The 7950-nt window shown below is 36.4% G+C and overlaps 1 pseudogene; it reads left to right on the top strand.

The window, feature by feature from the left end:
* Nucleotides 1-6272: 6272 nt before the first annotated feature.
* Nucleotides 6273-6614, top strand: LOC102745094 (small ribosomal subunit protein eS26 pseudogene; annotated as a pseudogene).
* Nucleotides 6615-7950: the final 1336 nt, after the last annotated feature.

Below are 7950 nucleotides of genomic sequence, written 5' to 3'. Positions count from 1 at the left end.
TTTTTTGCACGGCAAAGGAAACCATCAACAAAATAAAAAGGCAACCCAGTGAATGGAAGAGGATATTTGCAAGTTATATATCTGATAAGGGGTTAGTAACCAAAATATATAAAGAACTTATACAAATCAACACCAAAATAACAAAAATGTGGTTGACAAATGGGCAGAAGAACTGAGTAGACATTTTTCCAAAGAAGACATACACATGAGAAGACAAAAGACACATGAAAAGATGTTCAACATCACTAGTCATCAGGAAAAGGCAAATTCAAAACCACAATGAGATATCACCTCCTAGCAGTCAAAATGGTAACAAAAAGAAGTAAGAGCTGACAAGGATGTGGAGAAAAGGAAACTGCTGCCCATCTCCTTCAGAAATGTTATTACAAATGTAGGGCATGATTTACATTTTTTAAACTTCAGGTGCAACATGAGTTAAAAAGATTTTTATGGGGTGTCCTAGAAACATAACATCATTTAAAACAGTTTTATGTGGGGACACCTGGGTGGCTCAGTTGGTCTGCATTCAGCTCAGGTCATGATCCCAGCGTCCTGAATTCAAGTCCCACATTGGGCTCCTTGCTCAGCAGGGAGCCTGCTTCTCCCTCTACCTGCCACTCCCCCCTGCTTGTGCTCCTACTCTTTCTGACAAATAAATAAATAAAATCTTTTTAAAAACTTTTTTTTTAAGTTATAAGGGAAAGCGTCTTCCAAGTTTCACACTACTAACATACACATATATATTTATTAACATATATTTATTAGACACTAAGAAGAGCTGGAAATGTCAAGAAATGGACCCTTTGCTTTAAAAAAAAAAAAGCACACAAATGTAGGAAACAGGTACAGTATTGTAAAATGTGAAAAATGCTGGAGTTGAGGTATGTATAAAACACCCCGAGACTACAAAAGAAGTTATATGCTCTGCCTTGAGTGCTTGGGGAAATAAATTTTGCAAAACAGTGGCATCTGAGCTAGGTCTTAAAGAGCTGGAGATTTTGGGAAGAGGAAATAGGATATTCCAGGAATAATAAAAAGTGCGCACAATGGCTTAGATGTTTGAAAAGCATGGGGTGTTTAGGGAACAGAAAACTTTCTCTGTGACAGGAATATAAGGGGGGGTTATTTATGAGATCATGGGACAGAGGCTAAAGGTAGAGGACAATTTACACATACAGGGAATTATTTTAGATTTTATCTCGTGAGCACTGGGAGTTATTTAAGACTTTTAAAAAGTGAACAGCAGGAGAAAATGTGTTTAAAAATAACTGTGGTAGAAGTATGAATTACAGAACAGAAAGAAAGGAAGAATGGCAGTTATTCAAGTTATAAACCTGCACTACCCCATATAAGAAAGGACAGAAGCAGAAACACCATGGAGCCAAAGATTAGGGGAAAATACTAAGGAAGTAAATATAAGTAGAATACTGAAGTGTGGATGATCAGTTGGGTATAGGTAAAGGAGATATGAAGAAAAAGGAGTCATTTATTCATTCCCCAGTATTTACTGAACACTTTAAAAGAATTATGATGTGTGTGTTATGGGATGGATAACTCCAAAGTTTCTAGTTTGAACTGGGTGTAGAGTAATACCATAACTTAGGTAGAGAAGAGAGAAGCAGGTATTTCTGGACATGAGTTCATTCAGATGTTAGTTTTAGGTGCCTTTGGGGCATCATGTTGAAAAGTCTTGTAGAGGATTGATAAGATGTCAGCAAAAGGCAGAAACCAGAAAAAGTAAACAAAAACATTTCACAAGGTACAGATTTAGAGGAGTATGAAGAATTAATACAATGGTGCAGGATACCTACAGATAACAGATACACAGGCAAAGAAATTAGGAAGCAGCAATTAGAGTTGGGAGTACTACCATAAATATAAAAACATGGTTGGAAAAGATAATCATCAACCTCAAGAGAGTGGAATGGGGCGAGGTTTCAACTGTATCTGTGGCATTATTTTTTCTTAAAAGAAACATGAAGCAAATAGAGAAATGATAATGTATTAAATGTAGGTAATAGATATATAAATCTTTGCTTGATGTATTTTATAAAAAAAGAAAGAAAGAAGAAAATGGCTAATAATGCTACAGACCAAAATGAAGTCAAGTAGTATTTCAACTGATTTAATTTATTTATTTTTTAAGGATTTTATTTACTTATTTGACAGAGAGACACAACACAAGCAGGGGGAGTGTGAGAGGGAGAAGCAGGCTTCCCGCTGAGCAGGGAGCCCGATGTGCAGCTCGATCTCAGGACCCTGGGATCATGACCTGAGCCGAAGGCAGATGCTTAAGGACTGAGCCACCCAGATGCCCCTCAACTGATTTTAAAAGGCCAGGTGATTGGTAATTAGGAGCTCACTGGTGACTACAGTGTCATGAAGATAAAAGCTATATTGCATTAAGTTGAGTAATAAATTAATGACTAGGCCATGAATATATGGAGAATTTTTGGAATGCAACACTTTCATAAATTGGGGACATACACTTCTATCAAGATGTTTTCTATTTCTTTGTCTAGTTCACTAAACCTGTCCTTCAAAATCTTAGTGTAATCTAATACAGCAAACCCTTGGGTTACTCAGCCATTCTCCTCCCTACTTTAATAAAAAATGATTATCTGACTTTGTTTACCTTCCTTCTATTTGCCAATTTCTTCATCTGTCCAACCCTTGAAAGCCTGTTTGGAGGTTCTAGCAGGGGAGCACAGCTACTCGTATACCCTTGACCGAAGAACAGTCCTCCTCTATCGGGGAAGGTCGTCCTCTTTGACCAAGCACGCAGCTTCGGGAGGGATGCACATGGAGTGGTGAGGGAGGAAGGGGACACCCACCTAGCCAGCCAGATCAGCCGAATCAACCCTGGCGATCAATGGGGTGACAGATGTCGCAGCCAGATCGCCCTCACATCCTTCATCTGTCCAACCCTAGGCTGTAAATAATGTTTGATTCAAGCTACTAGTGTGCTCTTATCCCTTTCTCCAATTAACTGGGTAAGCCATGATCATGGGCTTTTTGGAAGTCTTCCTCACTTATAAAAAAGAATACAAAACAGGAATATTCCATTTTCCTTCCTTCAATGTTATCATCTATGATGCCTAAATCTGAGACAACCATCCAGGAATGACAAAGCACTCATCTGAAAGGAGGATACCAACACAGCAAGAATGGTAAGGCAGAAAGATAAAGGAACTTGGGTCCTTCATGATATTGCTCAGGTACTGAACTGTAAAACCCTACTATAATCCTAGAACACACTTTAGTTCCAGAAATCTTATGTGAAATATCTACTGTGTAAGTCAGTTTTAGTCTGGTTCTCTGTTAACTTGCAGCTGGAAGGATCTTAAATGATAAATCACAGAACAATAGTTAATATATTAATCCCTTTCAATCTGTCAGGATTCAATACACTGACAAAAATAGATCCCAAACTTCTTTCAAAGTGTTTACAGAAATCTGAGAGATCCTTAAAATTGTAAATCTCATACCCTAGAAAAATAAAATAAAAATTCTAAGCAAACTATTTCATACTGATATTTGATAGAGTATAATGTACATGAATATTTGCTGAAACACTTTAACTCTTATTTTGAATACTACTGCTATTTTAAGACTTTTTGAGAAATATATACTTAAAATTATGGAAATTTCTTCTCTTAGACACTATTAGAAATTTTTCCTAAAATATTTTTAAAATCCTTTGAAGTGTAATTTACATACAATAAAATGCACCCATTTAAAGCATACAGTTCAATGACTTACAGCAAATGTTTTTAACTGTGCAACCAATAATACAATCACCATATAGGACATTTCAGTCATCTACAAAAGGTTCATTTGTACCCTTTTCCTATTAGTCCCAACCCAGCCCTAGGCAACCCACTGATTTGTTTTCTCTAACTCAAGATTTACCAGTTTTAGAGTTTGACATAAATAGATTCATACTATATGTAGTTTCTTGCATCTGGCTTCCCCACCCCCCAAGCACTGTCTGTCTCAGATACTTCCATGTTGCTGCATAGATAAGTAGTTTACTAATTTTTATTTCTAAATAGAATTCCACTATATGAATATACCATTATTTGTTTATCCATTCACCTGTTGATGAGTATATGGGTTGTTCCACTTTGGGGCTAATATAATAAAGTAGCTATGAACATTCCTGTATAAGACTTTGTGTGGGTACACAGCTCATACTCCACCACAAATACCAAAGAATGGAACCACTTGGTCATATAAAGTTAAGCATACCCTTTACCATAAGAAGCTGCTGAACCGTTTTCCATAGCAGCTGTACTATTTTGTATCCTCACAAGCACTAAATGTGAATTCCAGTTGTTCCACACTCTCAACACTTCTAAGTCTTTCTTTCCCTCTCAAAAACCCGCCATATGTATGAACCTCATGGTAACCAAAAACCTATAATTGATAAACAAAAAATATAGGGAAAGAAAGCTAAGCATAACACTAAGGAAAATCAACTGCAAGGAAAAACAGCAAGAGAAGAAACAGCATTACAAAAACAATTAGAAAACAATTAACAAAATGGCAATAAGTATTTACCTATCAATAGTTACTTTAAATGTAAATATGTAAATGGTTTAAATGCTCCAATCAAAAGACATAAGGTGACAGAATGGATTAAAAAAAAAACCAAGACCCATCTATGCTACCTACCTATAAGAGATATACTTCAAACCTAAAGACACAATAGACTGAAAGTAAAGGGATGGAAAAGGATATTCTATGCAAATAAGAGCAAAAAAGGAGGCCAGGGTAACAATACTTGTATCAGACAAACCAGACTTTTAAAAAAAAGACTGTAGGGGCAGCTGGGTGGCTCAGTCAGTTAAATGTCTGCCTTCGGCTTGGGTCATGATCTCAGGGTCCTGGGAACGAGCCCCACATCTGGCTCCCTGCTCAGTGGGGAGTCTGCTTCTCCCTCTCACTCTCCCTCTGTGCTCTCTCTTTCTCAAAGAAATTAAATCTTAAAAAAAAAAAAAAAATGACATAGCCTTAAAAAAAAAAAAAAGACTCTAACAAGAGGCAAAGGAGGCATTACCTAATGCCAAAGGGATCAATCCAACATGAGGATATAACAATTGTAAATACGCACCCAACACTGGAGCACCTAAATACATAAAGCAAATATTAACAGACATAAAGGAGACTGACACTAACTAGAATAATATTAGGGCACTTTAATATCCCACCTACATCAATGCAGAGATCATCCTGTCAGAAAATCAATGAGGAAACAGTGCCTTTGAATGTCACATTAAACTAGATGGACTTAACAGATATGTACAGAACATTCCATCCAAAAAAAACCAGAATACACATTTTCAAGTACACATGGAACATTCTCCAGGATAAGTCATGTTAGGCCACAGAACAAGTCTCAATAAATTTAAGAAAACTGAAATCATATCAAGCATCTTTTCCAATTACAATGGTATGAAATTAAAAATCAATTACAAGGAAAAAAAAAAACTGGAAAAGAACAAACACGTGGAAGCTAAACAACACACTACTAAACAACAAATGGGTCAATGAAGAAACCAGAGAGGATATAAAAATATCCATGGAGACAAATGAAAATAAAAACAAACCAGTCTAAAATCTTTGGGACTCAGTGAAAACAGTTCTAAGTGGGAAATTTATAATAATCCTGGCCTACTATAAGAAACAAGAAAAATCTTAAAAACAAAAAACCCCTAATCTTGTATTTAAAGAAACTATAAAAAGAACAAAGCCCAAAGTTAGAAGAAGGAAGGAAATCATAAAGATCAGAGCAGAAATAAGTGATATGGAGACTAAAAAACAATAGAAAAGGTAAATGACACCAAGAGTTGGTTCTGTGAAAAGGTAAAATTGACAAACCTTTTGTTAGACACATCTTAAAAAAAAAAGACAGAGACATAAAAAGAGACAGAGAGACAGAAAAGAGGGAGACAGAGGGCACACAAATGAATAAAATCAAATGAAAGAGAAGTAACAACTGACACCACAGATGTACAAAGGATTGTAAGAGACTATGAAAAATTATATGCAAATAAATTGAAAAACCAAGAAGAAATGGATAAATTCCTAAAAACATTCCATCTTCAAAACTGAATCATCTGAACAGACTGATTACTAGTAACAAAATTGAAGTGGTAATCAGAAAACTCCCAACAAACAAAAGTTCGGGGCCAGATGGATTTACAGGAGAATTCTACCAAACATTTAAGAAGAGTTAATATTTAGCTCTCTAGGGTCCTGCTTCCAAGATGACCAAGGAGAGAAGAATAATGGTCATGCCAAAAAGGACTGAAGCTACATGGGGCCTATTCACTGTACCAACCGTGCCCATTGAGTGCCCAAGAACAATGCCATTAAGAAGTTCATTATTCAGACCCCAGTAGAGGCCACCGCCATCAGGGACATTTCTGAAGTGACTGTCTTCGATGCCTATGTGCTTCCCAAGCTGTATGTGAAACTATATTATTGCATGACTTGTGCCATTCACAGCAAGGTGGTCAGGGATTGCTCCTGTGAAGCACGGAAGGACTGGACACCCCACCCTGATTTAGACCTACGGGTGCTGCCCCACGATCTCCACCAAAGCCCACGTAAGGAGCTAAAATCCTTAAGAACTGAAGAAAAGCTGTTCTCCAGGAAAAAAAAAAAAAAGATATATGGCAATTATATTTCAAAAAAAAAAAAAAAAGAGTTAATATGTATTATTCTCAAACTATTCCAAAAAATAGAAGAGGAAGGAAAGCTTCCAAACAAATTCCACAATGCCAGCATTACCAATACCATAACCAGACAAAGACACTAGGGAAAAAAAGGCCACAGGCCAATATCCCTGATAAACATAGATGCAAAATCCTCAACAAATTATTAGCAAATCTCATTCAACAATACACCAAAAGGATCTTTCACCATAATCAAGTAGGATTTATTCCAGGGATGCAAGGATGGTTCAATATTTGCAAATTATCAATGTGACACACAACAGTAACCAAATGAAGGATAAAAATCATATGATCATCTCAACAGATGCAGAAAAAGAATCTAAATACCACATCCATTCATGATAAAAAAAAAAACTCTCAACAAAGTGGGTTTAGAGGGAACATACCTCAACATAATAAAGGCCATATAAGAAAAACCCACAGCCAGCATCATACTCAATGGTGAAAACACTGACAGCTTTTCCTCTAACATCAGGAACAAGACAAGGATGTCCATGTCTCACCATTTTTATTCAACACAGTACTTGAAGTCCTACCCACAGTAATCAAAGAAAAAAAAGAAGAAAAGAAATAAAATACATCCAAATTGGCAAGGAGGAAGTAAAACTGTCACTATTTGCAGATGACATGATATGATATATAATCTAAAAGACTCCACCAGGGGCACCTGAGTGGCTCAATCGTTAAGCGTCTGCCTTCGGCTCAGGTCATGATCCCAGAGTCCTGGGATTGAGCCCTGCATTGGGCTCTCTGCTCAGCAGGAAGCCTGCTTCTCCCTCTCCCACTCCTCCTGCTTGTGTGTTCCCTCTCTTGCTGTCTCTTTCTGTGTCAAATAAATAAATAAAATCTTTAAAAAATAAAAAAAATAAAAGACTCCACCAAAAAACTATTGACTAAACGAATTTAGTAAAGTTGCAAGATATAAATTTAATATACAGAAATCTGTTGCATTTCTACACACTAGTAACAGCATAAAGAGAAATTAAGAAAACAATCCCTTTTACAATTACACGAAAGAAAGAAAGAGAGAGAAAGAACGAACTAGGAATAAATTTACCCTAAGAAGTAAAAGACCTATACATTGAAAACTATAAAACACTGATGAAAAGAATTGAAGGCAACACACATGGAAAGGTATACCATATTCATGGATTAGAAGAATATTGGTAAAATGTCTATAATACCCAAAGCAATCTACAGATTCAAT

Source organism: Leptonychotes weddellii, unplaced genomic scaffold, assembly GCF_054177405.1.
Source record: "Leptonychotes weddellii isolate Sample4059 unplaced genomic scaffold, ASM5417740v2 HiC_scaffold_8585, whole genome shotgun sequence".
Lineage (NCBI taxonomy): Eukaryota > Metazoa > Chordata > Mammalia > Carnivora > Phocidae > Leptonychotes > Leptonychotes weddellii.
This window is presented reverse-complemented; position numbering and strand designations above follow the sequence as displayed.